General features: G+C 53.2%; 1 protein-coding gene across 1 annotated transcript in view; it reads left to right on the forward strand.

Annotated features, from left to right (window-relative positions):
- lyst (lysosomal trafficking regulator) overlaps positions 1 to 17,796 on the forward strand; it is a 491,836-nt gene that overhangs the window by 372,519 nt on the left and 101,521 nt on the right. The window lies entirely within an intron of this gene.

Consider the following 17,796-nt stretch of genomic DNA (forward strand, 5'->3'; position numbering starts at 1 on the left):
TTTGTATTTTTTCCTTGCTATCCAACTTAATCTTCAGAGCGTGGCCTTGCCCTGCTGCAGCAGTAGAGGCTACAAGGGAAAGGAATGACTGGTAAGTAGTAGGTAAGGACGGGTAAGTATTTACTACTTTAATCATTTATAGTTTAAGGTCCTTTTGTGGTTTATAGTTTGTATATTCTATAGTAATGAGGATCAGGAAAGAAGGGCCCTAGAGTAACTGATTCAAAAGGTTTAATTTAAAGGGATAAGTCATGGCAGGAGAGCTCAAAGCCGTGGTGTGCTCCTCGTGCTCCATGTGGGAAGTCGGGGACATTTCCAGTACCCAGGACCAGCATGTGTGCAGGAGGTGTGTCCAGCTGCAGCTCCTGGAAGCACGAGCTTCAGAGCTGGAATGGCGGCTGGGGACACTGGAGCATCCACAAGTCTCAGAGCATCGTGGATAGCACATATAGAGCGGTGGTCACAACGCAGCTGAAAGGACTTGAGGAAGGAAGGGAATGGATGACCACCAGGCAGTCCAAGAGAAACAGGCAAGTAGTTCAGGAGTCCCCTGGGGTCCCACTCGCAAATCGGTATTCCATTTTGGAGGCTGATGAGGGCGCTGGTTCCTCCAGGGAGTGCAGACAGAGCCAAGCTTCTGGCAACACAAGCAGCCTGTCTCTACAGGAGAGGAGGAAGAGCAATAGTAATAGGGGATTCTGTGGTCAGGGGAACAGATAGGCGCTACTGTGGCCGTCAACGTGTCTCCAGGATGGTATGTTCCCTCCCTGGTGTCAGGGTTCGGGGTTGCCACTGAACAGCTACAGGACATCCTGAAGGGGGAGGGTGATAAGGCAGAGGTCATGGTACATGTTGGTACCAATGACATAGGTAGAAAGAGGGATGAGGTCTTGCATCAAGAATTCAGGGAGTTAGGCAGTAGACTAAAAAGCAAGACCTCTTGGGGTGTAACCTCTGGATTACTCCCAGTGCCACATGCTAGCGAGCTCAGAAATAGGAGAATAGCGCAGATGAATATGTGGCTTAAGAGTTGGTGCAGGAGGGAGGGTTTTAGATTCCTGGATCACTGGGGCTGTTTCTGGGGAAGGTGCGACCTGTACAAGCGGGACAGTCTACATCTGAACCAGAGCAGGACTAACATCCTTGCGGGTGTGCTTGCTAGTGCTGTTGGGAGGAGTTTAAACTAATTCAGCAGGGGGAGGGGACACAATGTTAGCAGAATAGGGACACATCATCATACAGTAAAACAATCAAGTCAGAGGGAGTACAGCTGCATTAAGTTTCAAGGGAGTAATGCAAGGCTGGATGACCTCTACTTTAATGCCAGGAGTATTACAGGTAAAACGGATGAGTTAAGGGTGAGGATTGACACGTGGAATTATGATATAGTTGCCATCACTGAGACGTGGTCGAGGGAGGGGCAGGATTGGCAGCTCAACATTTTGGGATATAGAATCTTCAGGCGAGACAGGGGAGGGGGTAAAAGAGGAGGCATTACATTATTAGTTAAGGAGTCAGTTACTCTGGCAGAGCCAAACAGGGCAAAACAGAGCCTGGCAGAGCCAAACAGAGACTGGCAGATCCAAACAGAACCTGGCAGAGCCAAATAGAGCCAGGCAGAGCCAATCAGAGGCTGGCAGAGCCATGCTGAGTCAAACAGAGCCTGGCAGAGCCAGAAAACAGCCTGGGAGAGCCAAACAAAGCCAAGCAGAGCCAAACAGATCCTGGCAGAGCCAAATAGAGCAAACTAGAGCCAAACAGAGCCTGGCAGAACCAAACACAGCCAATCAGAGACTGGCAGAGCCAAACAGAATCTGGTGTAGCCAAACGGAGCCAGAGCCTGGCAGTGCCAAACACAGCCAAATAGAGGCTGGCAGAGCCAAACAGCCTGGAAGAGCCAAACAGAGCCTGGCAGAGCTAAACAGAGCCTGGCAGAGTGAAACAGAGCCTGGCAGAGCCAAAAAGAGCTAAACATAGCCAGGCAGGGCTGTACAGAAGCTGGCAGAGCCAAACACAGCCAATCAGAGCCTGACAGAGCCAAACAGAACCTTGCATAGCCAAACGGAGCCAAACAGAGCCTGGCAGAGCCTAGCAGAGGCGAATAGAGCCAGGCAGAGCCAATCAGAGGCTGACAGAGCCTGGCAGAGATAAATTGAGTCAAAGAGACTTTGGCAGAACCACACAGAGCATGGCAGAGCCAGAAAACAGCCTGGCAGAGCCAAACAAAGCCAAGCAGAGCCAGGCAACGCCAAGTAGAACCAAGCAGAGCCAGGCAGAGCCAAGTTGAACCAAGCAGAGCCTGGCAGTGCCAAACAGCATGGCAAAGCCAAAGAGAGCGAAACAGAGCCTGGTTGAGCAAAACAGAGCCAAACAGAGCTTGGCAGAGCCAAACACAGCCTGGCAGAGCCAAACAGGATCGAACACAGCCTGGCAGATCCAAACAGAGCCAACAGGACCAAGGCAGAGCCAAACAGAGCCTGGCAGAGCCAAACAGAGCCTGGCAGAGCCAAACAGAGCCTGGCAGAGCCAAACAGAGTATGGCAGAGTGAAACAGAGCCTGGCAGAGCCAAAAAGAGCTAAACATAGCCAGGCAGGGCCGTACAGAAGCTGGCAGAGCCAAACACAGCCAATCAGAGCCTGACTGAGACAAACAGAACCTAGCATAGCCAAACGGAACCAAACAGAGCTTGGCAGAGCCTAGCAGAGGCAAACAGAGCCAAATAGAACCAGGCAGAACCAATCAGAGGCTGACAGAGCCTGGCAAAGGCAAACTGAGTCAAAAAGAGGTTGGCAGAACCACACAGAGCATGGCAGAGCCAGAAAACAGCCTGGCAGAGACAAACAAAGCCAAACAGAGCCTGGCAGTGCCTTGCAGAGCCAAACAGAACCAGAGTAAAGCTGAGCCAAGCAGAGCTTAGCAGAGCCAAACAGAGCGTGGCATAGCCAACCAGAGCCTGGCAAAGTCAAACACAGCCACGAGAGCGAAACAGAGCCTGGCTGAGCGAGACAGAGTCAAACAGAGCCCTCCAGAGATTAACAGAGCCTGGCAGAGCTAATCAGAGCTCAACATAGCCAGGCAGAGCCATTCAGAGCTAAGCAGAGCGTGGCAGAACCTGTAGGAGACAAACGGAGCCTGGCGGAGACAAACGGAGCCTGACAGGGCCAAACACAGCCAAGCTGAGTCCAACAGATCCAGGCAGAGCCACACAGAGCCTTTCAGTGCCATACAGAGCCTTGCAGACCCAGAAAAGGGCCTGGCAGAGGCAAGCAGATCCAGGCAGAGCCAAAGAGAGCCATAATGACCCAAACAGCGCCTGGCAGAGCCAAACAGCCCGGCATTGCAAAACTAAGCGAAACAGATCCAAACAGAGATAAACCGAGTCTTACAGAGCCTGGTAGAACCTGGCAGAGCCAATCAGATCCAAACAGAGCCAAACAGTGCCTGGCAGAGCCTGGCAAAGCTAAACAGAGCCAAACAGTGCCAAAGAGAGCCAAGCCGAGACAAGCAGAGCCTGGAAGAGCCAAGCAGAGGCAAAAGGTGCCTGGCAAAGCCATACAGAGCCTGCCGGAGCCAGGTAGAGCCAGTCAGAGTCAGACAGAGCCAGACAGAGCCTGTCAGAGCCGGAAAAGAGCCTGGCAGATCCAAATAGAGCCTGGCCGAGCCTGGCAGAGCGAAACAGAGGCTGGCATAGCCAAATAGAGCCAGACAGAGCCTGGCAGAGCCAAACACCACCAAAAAGAGCCAAACAGTGCCAAAGAGAGGCAAACAGAGCCACACGGAGCAAAACAGGGCCAAATAGAGTCAAGCAGAACCTGGCAAAGCCAAACAGAGCCAAATAGCACCAAAGAGAGCCAGGGCGAGACAAGCAGAGCCTGGCAGAGCGAAACTGAGTCAAACAGAGCCAGGCAGAGCCTGGCGGAGCCAAACAGAGCCTGGCGGAGCCAAACAGAGCATGACAGAGCTTGGCAGAGCCAGACCGAGCTAAACATAACCAGGCAGAGCCGTACAGAGCATGGCAGAGCCAAACTCGGCCAAACAGAGCTTGGCAGAGTGAAACAGAGGCTTGCAGAGCCAAACAGATCCAAACAGAGGCTTGCAGAGCCAAACAGATCCAAACAGAGGCTTGCAGAGCCAAACAGATCCAAAACAGAGCCAAACAGAGCCTGGCAGAGCCACACACAGCCAAACAGAGCCTGACAGAGCCAACCGAGCCAAACAAAGCATGGCAGAACCGAGGAGTGCCTGGCAGAGGCAAGCAGAGAAAACTGAGTCAAACAGAACCTGGCAGAGCCAAACAGAGCCTGGCAGAGCGAAACAGAGCCTGACAGAGCGAAACCAAGGCTGGCATAGCCAAACAGAGCCTGGCAGAGCCAAACACCAGCAAACAGAGCCAAACAGTGCCAAAGAGAGGGAAACAGACTGGCAGAGCGAAATTGAGTCAAAGAGAGCCAAACAGATCCTGGCAGAGACAAATAAAGCCAAGCAGTGCCATACGGAGACAAACAGAGCCTGGCAGAGCCAAACAGAGCCTGGCAGAGCCAAACAGAGCCTGGCAGAGCCAAACAGAGCCTGGCAGAGCCAAACAGAGCCTGGCAGAGCCAAACAGAGCCTGGTAGAGCCAAACAGAGCCTGGCAGATGTAAACAGAGCCAATCAAAGCCAAACCGAGCCAATGAGAGCCAAACAGAGTTTCGCAGATCCAAACAGAGTGTAGTATAGCCCCACACAGCCAAACAGAGCATAGCAGAGCCTGACAGAGCCAAACACCAGCAAACAGAGCCAAACAGTGCCAAAGAGAGGCAAATAGAGACTGGCAGAGCAAAATTGAGTCAAAGAGAGCCAAACAGATCCTGGCAAAGACAAATAAAGCCAAGCAGTGCCATACGGAGACAAACCGAGCTTGGCAGAGCCAAACGGAGTCTGGCAGAGCCAAACAGAGCCTGACAGATGTAAACAGAGCTTTGCAGAGCCAAACAGAGTGTAGTGTAGCCACCCAGAGACAAACAGAGTATAGCAGAGCCTGTCTGAGCCAGGCAGAGCCAGAAAAGAGCCTGGCAGAGCCAAACAGATTCAAAAAGAGCCAAATAGAGCCTGGCAGAGCCAAACACCACCAAACAGAACCAGACAGTGCCAAGGAGAGGCAAACAGAGACTGGCAGAGTGAAATTGAGTCAAAGAGAGCCAAACAGAGGCAAACAGAGCCTGCTAGAGCAAAACAGAGCCACACGGAGCCAGACAGCGGCAAATAGAGCCAAACCGGCTGGCAGAGCAAAACAGAGCCTGGCAGAGCCAAACAGAGCCTGGCAGATGCAAGCAGAGCCAATCAGAGCCAAACAGCGCTTGGCAGATGCAAACAGAGCCAAAAAGACCTTGGCAGAGCCAGACAGAGCCTGGCAGATGCAAACAGAGCCAGTCAGAGCCCACCAGAGCCAAACAGAGCCACACGGAGCAAAAGAGGGCCAAATAGAGTCAAGCAGAACCTGGCAAAGCCAAACAGCACCAAAGAGAGCTAAGCCAAGACAAGCAGAGCCTGGCAGAGCGCAACTGAGTCAAATAGAGCCTGGCGGAGCCAAACAGTGACAAACAGCCACACGGAGCAAAACAGAGCCTGGCAGAGCGAAACAGATCCAAGCAGAGCCTGGTGGAGCCAAACAGTGCATGACAGAGCTTGGCAGAGCCAAACAGAGCTAAACATAGCCAGGCAGAGCCGTACAGAGCCAATCAGACCCTGGCAGAGCCAAACACAGCCAAACAGAGCTTGGCAGAGCCAAACAGAGCCTTGCAGAGTCAAACAGATCCAAACAGAGGCTTGCAGAGCCAATCAGAGCCTGGCAGAGCCAATCAGAGACAAACAGCCAACCAGAGCTAAGCAAAGCCTGACAGAGCCAAATAAAGCCAAGCAGAGCCTGACAGAGCAAATCATAGCCTGGCTCTGTCAGGCTCTGCTTGGCTTTATTTGGAAACAGATCCAAACAGAGATAAACCGAGTCTTACAGAGCCTGGTAGAACCTGGCAGAGCCAATCAGATCCAAACAGAGCCAAACAGTGCCTGGCAGAGCCTGGCAAAGCGAAACAGAGCCAAACAGCGCCAAAGAGAACCAAGCTGTGACAAGTAGAGCCTGGCAGTCCGAAACTGAGTTAAACAGAGCCAGGCAGAACCTGGCAGATCCAACCAGAGACAAACAGCCACACGGATCCCAAGAGAGACTGGCAGAGCCAAACAATGCCAGGGAGAGCCAAACAGAGCCTGGCAGATGCAGACAGAGCCAATCAGAACCAAACAGAGCCAAAAGGAGCCTGGCAGACCCAAACAGAGCCTGGCAGTGCCACACAGACCCAAACGGAGACTGGCAGAGCCAAACAGAGCTTGGCAGAGACAAACAGAGACAAACAGATCCGAAAAGTGCCTGGCAGAGACAAACAGAGCCTGGCAGAGACAAACAGAGCCTGGCAGAGACAAACAGAGCCTGGTAGATGCAATCAGAGCCAAACAGAGCCAGCCCGAGGCAATCAGAGACTTGTAGAGCCAAACAGAACCTTGTGTAGCCACACACAGCCAAATAGAGCCTGGCAGAGACAGACAGAGCATGGCAGAGCCTGTCAGAGCCAAGCAGTGCCTGGCAGAGCCATACAGAGACTGCCAGAGGTGGGCAGAGCCAAACTGAGTCAAACAGAGCCTGGCAGAACCACATAGAGTCTGTTGCAGCCAGACAGAGCCTGTAAGAGCCAGAAAAGAACCAGGCAGATCCAAACAGAGCCTGGCAGAGACAAAGACCACCAATCAGAGCCAAAGAGTGCCAAAGAGAGGCAAACAGATCCTGGCAGATCGAAACAGAGCCCAGCAGAGACAAACAGAGATACATGGAGCCAAACGGAGCCAAGCAGAGCCTGGCAAAGCCAAATAGACCCAAACAGAGCCTGGCGGAGCCAAACAGAGGCTGACAGAGCCTGGCGGAGCCAAACAGAGCCTGGCATAGCCAAACAGAGCTAAACATAGCCAGGCAGAGTCTTACAGAGCCTGGCAGGGCTACTCAGAGACTGTCAGAGCCAAACACAACCAAAAAGAGCATGGCAGAGCCAAACAGAGCCCTGTAGAGCCAAACAGATACAAATAGAGCCTGGCAGAGCCAAATAGAGCTTGGCAGAGCGAAATAGAGCATGGCAGAGCCTGTCAGAGCCAAGCAGTGCCTGGCAGAGCCATACCGAACCTGCCAGAGGCAAACACAGCTTGGCAGAGCCAAACAGAGCCTAGTGTAGCCATATAAAGCCAAACAGAGCCTGGCAGAGACAGAGCATAGCAGAGCCGGTCTGAGCCAAGCAGAGCCTGGCAGAGCCAGAAAAGAGCCTGGCAGAGCGAAACAGAGTTAAACAGTGCCGTATAAAGCCAAACAGAGGCTAACAGTGCCTAGCAAATCCTGGCAGAGACATACAGAGGCAAACAGAGACTAGCAGAGCCTGGCAGAGCCAAATAGAACCTGGAAGAGCCAAACAGAGCCAATCAGAGGAGGCAGAGCCAAACAGAACCTAGTAGAGCCAAACAGAGACTGGCAGAGATAAACAGAGCAAAGCAGAGCCTTACAGAGCCAAATAAAGCCAAGCAGAGCTTGGCAGAGCAAAACAGAGCCTGGCAGAGCCAAACAGAGCCTGGCAGGGCCAAACAGAGGCTGGTAGAGCCACATAGACCATGGCTGATGCAAGCAGAGCCAATCAGAGCCACACAGACCTTGGCAGAGCCAAACATAGCGTAGTGTAGCCAAACAGAGCTAAATAGAGCCTGGCAGAGCCAAACACCACCAAACAGAACCAAACAGTGCCAAGGAGAGGTAAACAGAGACTGGCAGAGCGAAATTGAGTCCAAGAGAGCCAAACAGAGCCTGGTAGAGCAGAACAGAGACAAACAGAGCCACACGGAGCCAGACAGAGGCATATAGAGCCAGACAGAGCCTGGCAGAGCAAAACAGAGCCTGGCAGAGCCAAACAGAGCCTGGCAGATGCAAGCAGAGCCAGACAGAGCTTGGCAGAGCCAAATAGTGCCTAGTGTAGCCACATAGAGCCAAATAGAGCCTGTCAGAGCCAAACAGACCTTGGCAGATGCAAACAGAGCCAAACAGAGCCAAGCATGGCAGAACCTGTCTGAGCCAATCGGCGCCTGGCAGGTCCAGAAAAGAGCCTGGCAGAGCGAAACAGAGTCAAACAGTGCCGTATAAAGCCAAACAGAGGCTAACAGTGCCTAGCAAATCCTGGCAGAGACATACAGAGCCAAACAGAGCTTGGCAGAGCCAAACAGTGCCTGGCAGAGCCAAACAGATTCAAACAGAGCCAAACAAAGCCTGGCAGAGCCAAACAGAGCCAAGCACAGGAGGCAGAGCCAAACAGAACCAAATAGAGCCTGGCAGAGGCAAACAGAGCCAAACAGAGCAAAGCAGAGCCTGTCAGAGCCAAATAAAGCCATGCAGAGCCCGGCAGATCCAAACAGAGCCTGGCTGGGCCAAACAGAGGCTGGTAGTGCCAAACAGAGCTTGGCAGTAACAAACAGAACCTGGCAGAGCCAAACAGAGCCTGGCTGATGCAGAGCGAATCAGAGCCAAACAGAGCCATCCAGACCTTGTTGGAGCCAAACAGAGCCTAGTGAAGCTACACAGAGCCACATAGAGCCTGGCAGAGCCAGCAGATTCAAACAGAGCCAAACAGATCTGAAAAGAGCCTGGCAGAGACAAACAAAGCCTGGCAGAGCCAAACAGAGCCTGTCAGATGCAATCAAAGCCAAACAGAGCCTGGCCGAGGCAATCAGAGACTTGTAGAGCCAAACAGAGCCTCGTGTAGCTACACACAACCAAATAGAGCCTGGCAGAGACAGACAAAGCATGGCAGAGGCTGTCAGAGCCAAGCAGTGCCTGGCAGAGCCATACAGAGCTTGCCAGAGGTGGGCAGAGCCAAACTGAGTCAAACAGAGCCTGGCAGAGCCACATAAAGTCTGTCAGAGCCAGACAGAGCCTGTAAGAGCCAGAAAAGAGCCAGACAGATCCAAACAGAGCTCTGCAGAGCCAAACAGATCGGAATAGAGCCTGGCAGAGCAAAATAGAGCTTGGCAGAGCCAAATAGAGCTTGGCAGAGCCAAATAGAGCATGGCAGAGCCTGTCAGAGCCAAGCATTGCCTGGCAGAGCCATACAGAACTTGCCAGAGGCAAACAGAGCTTGGCAGAGCCAAACATAGCCTAGTGTAGCCACATAGAGCCAACCAGAGCCTGGCAGAGACAGAGCATAGCAGAGCCTGTCTGAGCCAAGCAGAGACTGGCAGAGCCAGAAAAGAGCCTGGCAGAGCGAAACAGAGTCAAACAGTGCCGTATAAAGCCAAACAGAGGCTAACAGTGCCTAGCAAATCCTGGCAGAGACATACAGAGCCAAACAGAGCCTGGCAGAGCCAAACAGAGCCTGCCAGAGCCAAACAGATTCAAACAGATTCAAACAGAGCCAAACAAAGCCTGGCAGAGTCAAACATAGCCAACCACAGGAGGCAGAGCCAAACAAAATCAAATAGAGCCTGGCAGAGGCAAACAGAGCCAAACAGAGCAAAGCAGAGCCTGTCGGAGCCAAATAAAGCCAAGCAGAGCCTGGCAGATCCAGACAGAGCCTGGTTGGTCCAAACAGAGGCTGGGAGTTCCAAACAGAGCCTGGCAGAGCCAAACAGAGCCTGGCTGATGGAAACAGAGCGTATCAGAGCCAAACAGAGCCATCCAGACCTTGGCCGAGCCAAACAGAGTCTAGTGTAGCCACACAGAGCCAAATAGAGCCTGGCAGAACCAACAGATTCAAACAGAGCCAAACAGAGCCTGGCAGAGTCAATTAGAGCCTGGCAGAGCCAAACATAGCCAACCAAAGGAGGCAGAGCCAAACATAACCTGGCAGAGCCAAACAGAGCCAAATAGAACCTGCCAGAGACAAAATGTTCGAAACAGAGCTAAGCAGAGCCTGACAGAGCCAAATAAAGCCAAGCGGAGCCTGACAGAGCAAATCAGAGCCTGGCTGGGCTAAACGGAGGCTGGTAGAGCCAAACAGAGCCTGGGAGTGCCAAATAGAGCCTGGCAGAGCCAAACTGAACCTGGCATTGCCAAACTAAGCGATACAGAGCCAAAGCGAGTCCAACAGAGCCGGGTAGAACCTGGCAGAGCCAATCAGATCCAAACAGAGCCAAACAGTGCCTGGCAGAGCCTGGCAAAGCCAAACAGCACCAAAGAGAACCAAGCCGTGACAAGCAGAGCCTGGCAGTCCGAAACTGAGTTAAACAGAGCCAGGCAGAACCTGGCAGATCCAAATAGAGACAAACAGCCACACGGATCCCAGCAGAGACTGGCAGAGCCAAACAATGCCAGGGAGAGCCAAACAGAGCCTGGGAGATGCAGACAGAGCCAATCAGAACCAAACAGACCCAAACGGAGACTGGCAGAGCCAAACAGAGCCTGACTAAGCCTGGCATAGCCAATCACAAATAAACATAGCCAATCAGAGCCGTACAGAGCCTGGCAGAGGCAATCAGAGCCTGGCAGAGCCAAACAGACCCAAACGGAGACTGGCAGAGCCAAACAGAGCCTGACTAAGCCTGGCATAGCCAATCACAACTAAACATAGCCAGTCAGAGCGGAACAAAGCTTGGCAGAGCCAAAGAGCGACAAACAGATCCGAAAAGAGCCTGACAGAGACAGAGCCTGTCAGAGGCAAACAGAGCCTGTCAGATGCAATCAGAGCCAAACAGAGCCTGGCCGAGGCAATCAGAGACTTGTACAGCCAAATAGAGCCTCGTGTAGCCGCACACAACCAAATAGAGCCTGGCACAGACAGACAGAGCATGGCAGAGGCTGTCAGAGCCAAGCAGTGCCTGGCAGAGCCATACAGAGCCTGCCAGAGGCGGGCAGAGCCAAACTGAGTCAAACAGAGCCTGGCAGGTCCACATAGAGTCTGTTGGAGCCAGACAGAGCCTGTGAGAGCCAGAAAAGAGCTAGGCAGATCCAAACAGAGCCAAACAGAGCCTGGCCGAGCCTAGCAGAGCAAAACAGAGGCTAGCATAGCCAAACGGAGCCAGACAGAGCCTGGCAGAGCCAAAGACCACCAGCCAGAGCCAAAGAGTGCCAAAGAGAGGCAAACAGATCTTGGCAGATCGAAACAGAGCCCAGCAGAGACAAACAGAGCCACATGGAGCCAAACAGAGCCAAGCAGAGCCTGGCGAAGCCAAATAGATGCAAACAGAGCCTGGCGGAGCCAAACAGAGCCTGGCATAGCCAAACAGATCCAAATAGAGCCTGTCAGAGCCAAGCAGTGCCTGGCAGAGCCATACAGAACCTTCCAGAGGCAAACAGAGCTTGGCAGAGCCAAACAGAGCCTAGTGTAGCCACATAGAGCCAAACAGAGCCTGGCAGAGACAGAAAAGAGCCTGGCAGAGCGAAACAGAGTCAAACAGTGCCGTATAAAGCCAAACAGAGGCTAACAGTGCCTAGCAAATCCTGGCAGAGACATACAGAGCCAAACAGATCCTGGCAGAGCCAAACAGATTCAGACTGAGCCAAACAGATTCAAACAGAGCCAAACAAAGCCTGGCAGAGCCAAACAGAGCCAACCACAGGAGGCAGAGCCAAACAGAACCAAACAGAGCCTGTCAGAGCCAAATAAAGCCAAGCAGAGCCTTGCAGATCCAAACAGAGCCTGGCAGATCCCAACAGAGCCTGGCTGGGCCAAACAGAGGCTGGTAGTGCCAAACAGAGCTTGGCAGTGACAGACAGAGCCTGGCAGAGCCAAACAGAGCGTGGCAGAGCCAAACAGAGCCATTCAGAACCAAACAGAGCCATCCAGAGCTTGGCCGAGCCAAACAGAGCCTAAGGTAGCCACACAGAGCCAAATAGAGCCTGGCAGAGCCAACAGATTCAAACAGAGCCAATAAGAGCCTGGCAGAGCCAAACATAGCCAACCAGAGGAGGCAGAGCCAAACATAACCTGGCAGAGCCAAACGGAGCCAAATAGAGCCTGGCAGAGCCAACAGATTCAAACAGAGCCAAAGAGAGCCTGGCAGAGCCAAACATAGCCAACCAGAGGAGGCAGAGCCAAACATAACCTGGCAGAGCCAAACGGAGCCAAATAGAGCCTGGCAGAGACAAACGGAGCCAAACAGAGCTAAGCAGAGCCTGACAGAGCAAATAGAGCCTGGCTGGGCTAAACGGAGGCTGGTAGAGCCAAACAGAGCCTGGGAGTGCCAAATAGAGCCTGGCAGAGCCAAACTGAACCTGGCATTGCCAAACTAAGCGATACAGAGCCAAAGCGAGTCCAACAGAGCCAGGTAGACCCTGGCAGGTCCAATCAGATCAAAACAGAGCCAAACAGTGCCTGGCAGAGCCAAACAGCGCCAAAGAGAACCAAGCCGTGACAAGCAGAGCCTGGCAGTCTGAAACTGAGTTAGACAGAGCCAGGCAGAACCTGGCGGATCCAAACAGAGACAAACAGCCACACGGATCCCAAGAGAGACTGGCAGAGCCAAACAGCGCCAGGGAGAGCCAAACAGAGCCTGGCAGATGCAGACAGAGCCAATCAGAGCCAAACAGAGCCAAAAGGAGCCTGGCAGAACCAAACAGAGCCTGGCAGTGCCAAACAGACCCAAACGGAGACTGGGAGAGCCAAACAGAGCCTGGCTAAGCCTGGCATAGCCCATCAGAACTAAACATAGCCAGGCAGAGCCGTAAAGAACCTGGCAGAGGCATTCAGAGCCTGGCAGAGCTGAACAGAGCTTGGCAGAGCCAAACAGCGACAAACAGATCCGAAAAGAGCCTGCCAGAGACAAACAGAGCCTGGCAGAGCCAAACAGAGCCTGTCAGATGCAATCAGAGCCAAACAGAGCCTGGCCAAGGCAATAAGAGACTTGTAGAGCCAAACAGAATCTCGTGTAGCCACACACAACCAAATAGAGCCTGGCAGAGACAGACAGAGCATGGCAGAGCCTTTCAGAGCCTAGTAGTGCCTGGCAGAGCCAAACAGAGCCTGCCAGAGGTGGGCAGAGCCAAACTGAGTCAAACAGAGCCTGGTAGAGCCACATTGAGTCTGTTGGAGCCAGACAGAGCCTGTAAGAGCCAGAAAAGAGCCAGGCAGTTCCAAACAGAGCCAAACAGAGCCTGGCCGAGCCTAGCAGAGCAAAACAGAGGCTAGCATAGCCAAACAGAGCCAGACAGAGCCTGGCAGAGCCAAAGACCACTAACCAGAGCCACAGAGTGCCAAAGAGAGGCAAACAGATCCTGGCAGATCGAAACGGAGCCCAGCAGAGATACACAGAGCCACATGGAGCCAACAGAGTCAAACAGAGCCTGGCAAAGCCGAATAGACCCAAACAGAGCCTGGCAGGGCCAATCAGAGCCTGGCAGAGCCAAACACAACCAAACAGAGCATGGCAGAGCCAAACAGAGCCCTGCAGAGCCAAACAGATCCAAATAGAGCCTGGCAGAGCCAAATAGAGCTTGGCAGAGCGAAATAGAGCACGGCAGAGCCTGTCAGAGCCAAGCAGTGCCTGGCAGAGCCGTACCGAACCTGCCAGAGGCAAACAGAGCTTGGCAGAGCCAAACAGAGCCTAGCGTAGCCACATAGAGCCAAACAGAGCCTGGCAGAGATGGAGCATAGCAGAGCCTGTCTGAGCCAAGCAGAGCCTGGCAGAGCCAGAAAAGAGCCTGGCAGAGCGAATCAGAGTCAAACAGTGCCGTATAAAGCCAAACAGAGGCTAACAGTGCCTAGCAAATCCTGGCAGAGACATACAGAGCCAAACAGAGACTAGCGGAGCCTGGCAGAGCCAAACAGAACCTGGCAGAGCCAAACGGAGCCAACCAGAGGATGCAGAGCCAAACAGAACCTAGCAGAGCCAAACAGAGACTGGCAGAGACAAACAGAGCAAAGCAGAGCCTGACAGAGCCAAATAAAGCCAAGCAGAGCTTGGCAGAGCCAAACAGAGCCTGGCAGGGCCAAACAGAGCCTGGCAGGGCCAAACAGTGGCTGGTAGAGCCAAACAGAGCATGGCTGATGCAAACAGAGCCAATCAGAGCCAAACAGACCTTGGCAGAGCGAAACATAGCCTAGTGTAGCCACACAGAGCTAAATAGAGCCTGGCAGAGCCAAACACCACCAAACAGAACCAAACAGTGCCAAGGAGAGGCAAACAGAGACTGGCAGAGCGAAATTGAGTCAAAGAGAGCCAAACAGAGAGGCAAACAGAGCCTGGTACAGCAAAACAGAGACAAACAGAGCAACATGGAGCCAGACAGAGGCAAATAGAGCCTACAGAGCCTGGCAGATGCAAGCAGAGCCAAACAGAGCTTGGCAGAGCCAAATAGCACCTAGTTTAGCCACATAGAGCCAATTACAGCCTGGCAGAGCCAAACAGACCTTGGCAGATGCAAACAGAGCCAATCAGAGCATGGCAGAACCTATCTGAGCCAATTAGCACCTGGCAGAGCCAGAAAAGAGCCTGACAGAGCGAAACAGAGTCAGACAGTGCCGTATAAAGCCAAACAGAGGCTAACAGTGCCTAGCAAATCCTGACAGAGACATACAGAGCCAAACAGAGACTGGCAGAGCCAAACAGAGCCTGGCAGAGCCATACAGAACCTGCCAGAGGCAAACAGAGCTTGGGAGAGCCAAACAGTGCCTAGTGTAGCCACATAGAGCCAAACAGGGCCTGGCAGAGACAGAAAAGAGCCTGGCAGAGCGAAACAGAGTCAAACAGTGCCGTATAAAGCCAAACAGAGGCTAACAGTGCCTAGCAAATCCTGGCAGAGACATACAGAGCTAAACTGAGCCAAACAGAGCCTGGCAGCGCCTAACAGATTCAAACAGAGCCAAACAAAGCCTGGCAGAGCCAAACAGAGCCAACCACAGGAGGCAGAGCCAAACAGAACCAAATAGAGCTTGACAGAGGCAAACAGAGCCAAACAGAGCAAAGCAGAGCCTGTCAGAGCCAAATAAAGCCAAGCAGAGCCTGGCAGATCCAAACAGAGCCTGGCTGGGCCAAACAGAGACTGGTAGTGCCAAACAGAGCTTGGCAGACCCAAACAGAGCAAATCAGAACCAAACAGAGCCATCCAGACCTTGGCCGAGCCAAACAGAGCCTGGTGTAGCCACACAGAGCCACATAGAGCCTGGCAGAGACAAACAGAGCCAACCACAGGAAGCAGAGCCAAACAGAACCAAATAGAGCCTGACAGAGGCAAACAGAGCCAAACAGAGCAAAGCAGAGCCTGTCAGAGCCAAATAAAGCTAAGCAGAGCCTGGCAGAGCCAAACAGAGCCAACCACAGGCGGCAGAGCCAAACAGAACCAAATAGAGCCTGACAGAGGCAAACAGAGCCAAACAGAGCAAAGTAGAGCCTGTCAGAGACAAATAAAGCCAAGCAGAGCCTGGCAGATCCAAACAGAGCCTGGCAGGGCCGAACAGAGCTTGGCAGAGCCAAACAGAGCCAAACAGATCCGAAAAGAGCCTGGCAGAGACAAACAAAGCCTGGCAGAGCCAAACAGAGCCTGGCTGATGCAAACAGTGCGATTCAGAGCCAAACAGAGCCATCCAGACCTTGGCCCAGCCAAACAGAGCCTAGTGGAGCCACACAGAGCCAAATAGAGCCTGGCAGAGACAAACTGAGCCAAACAGAGCTAAGCAGAGCCTGACAGAGCCAAATAAAGCCAAGCAGAGCCTGACAGAGCAAAACAGAGCTTGGCTAGGCTAAACAGAGGCTGGTAGATCCAAACAGAGCCTGGGAGTGTCAAACAGAGCCTGGCGGAGCCAAACTGAACCTGGCATTGCCAAAGTAAGTGATACAGAGCCAAAGTGAGTCTAACATAGCTGGGTAGAACCTACCAAAGCCAATCAGACCCAAACAGCGCCAAAGAGAACCAAGCCGTGACAAGCAGAGCCTGCCAGAGCCAATCAGCGCCAAAGAGAGCCAATCCATGACAAGCAGAGCCTGGCAGTGTGAAACTGAGTCAAACAGAACCAGCCAGAGCCTGGCGGATCCAAACAGAGACAAACAGCCACACGGATCCCAACAGAGACTGGCAGAGCTGAACAGCATCAGGGAGAGCCAAACAGAGCATGGAAGAGCCAGACAGAGCCTAGCGGAGCCACACAGAGCCTGGCAGAGGCAGACAGAGCCAATCAGACCCAGACAGAGCCAAAAGGAGCCTGGCAGACCCAAACAGAGCCTGGCAGCGCCAAACAGACCCAAACGGAGACTGGCAGAGCCAAACAGAGCCTGACTAAGCCTGGCATAGCCAATCACAAATAAACATAGCCAATCAGAGCCGTATAGAGCCTGGCAGAGGCAATCAGAGCCTGGCAGAGCCAAACAGACCCAAACGGAGACTGGCAGAGCCAAACAGAGCCTGACTAAGCCTGGCATAGCCAATCACAACTAAACATAGCCAGTCAGAGCGGAACAGAGCTTGGCAGAGCCAAAGAGCGACAAACAGATCCGAAAAGAGCCTGACAGAGACAGAGCCTGTCAGAGGCAAACAGAGCCTGTCAGATGCAATCAGAGCCAAACAGAGCCTGGCCGAGGCAATCAGAGACTTGTACAGCCAAATAGAGCCTCGTGTAGCCGCACACAACCAAATAGAGCCTGGCAGAGACAGACAGAGCATGGCAGAGGCTGTTAGAGCCAAGCAGTGCCTGTCAGAGCCATACAGAGCCTGCCAGAGGCGGGCAGAGCCAAACTGAGTCAAACAGAGCCTGGCAGGGCCACATAGAGTCTGTTGGAGCCAGACAGAGCCTGTGAGAGCCAGAAAAGAGCTGGGCAGATCCAAACAGAGCCAAACAGAGCCTGGCCGAGCCTAGCAGAGCAAAACAGAGGCTAGCATAGCCAAACAGAGCCAGACAGAGCCTGGCAGAGCCAAAGACCACCAACCAGAGCCAAAGAGTGCCAAAGAAAGGCAAACAGATCCTGGCAGATCGAAACAGAGCCCAGCAGAGACAAACAGAGCCACATGGAGCCAAACAGAGCCAAGCAGAGCCTGGCGAAGCCAAATAGATGCAAACAAAGCCTGGCGGAGCCAAACAGAGCCTGACAGAGCCTGGCATAGCCAAACAGAGCTAAACATAGCCAGGCAGAGTCTTACAGAGCCTGGCAGGGCCAATCAGAGCCTGGCAGTGTCAAACACAACCAAACAGAGCTTGGCAGAGCCAAACAGAGCCCTGCAGAGCCAAACAGATCCAAATAGAGCCCGGCAGGGCCAAATAGAGTCTGGCAGAGCCAGATAGAGCATGGCAGAGCCAAGCAGTGTCTGGCAGAGCCATACAGAACCTGCCAGAGGCAAACAGAGCTTGGCAGAGCCACACAGACCCAAACGGAGACTGGCAGAGCCAAACAGAGCCTGACTAAGCCTGGCATAGCCAATCACAACTAAACATAGCCAGTCAGAGCGGAACAGAGCTTGGCAGAGCCAAAGAGCGACAAACAGATCCGAAAAGAGCCTGACAGAGACAGAGCCTGTCAGAGGCAAACAGGGCCTGTCAGATGCAATCAGAGCCAAACAGAGCCTGGCCGAGGCAATCAGAGACTTGTACAGCCAAATAGAGCCTCGTGTAGCCACACACAACTAAATAGAGCTTGGCACAGACAGACAGAGCATGGCAGAGGCTGTCAGAGCCAAGCAGTGCCTGGCAGAGCCATACAGAGCCTGCTAGAGGCGGGCAGAGCCAAACTGAGTCAAACAGAGCCTGGCAGGGCCACATAGAGTCTGTTGGAGCCAGACAGAGCCTGTGAGAGCCAGAAAAGAGCTAGGCAGATCCA

Source organism: Cetorhinus maximus, chromosome 5, assembly GCF_964194155.1.
Source record: "Cetorhinus maximus chromosome 5, sCetMax3.hap1.1, whole genome shotgun sequence".
Taxonomy (NCBI): Eukaryota; Metazoa; Chordata; class Chondrichthyes; order Lamniformes; family Cetorhinidae; genus Cetorhinus; species Cetorhinus maximus.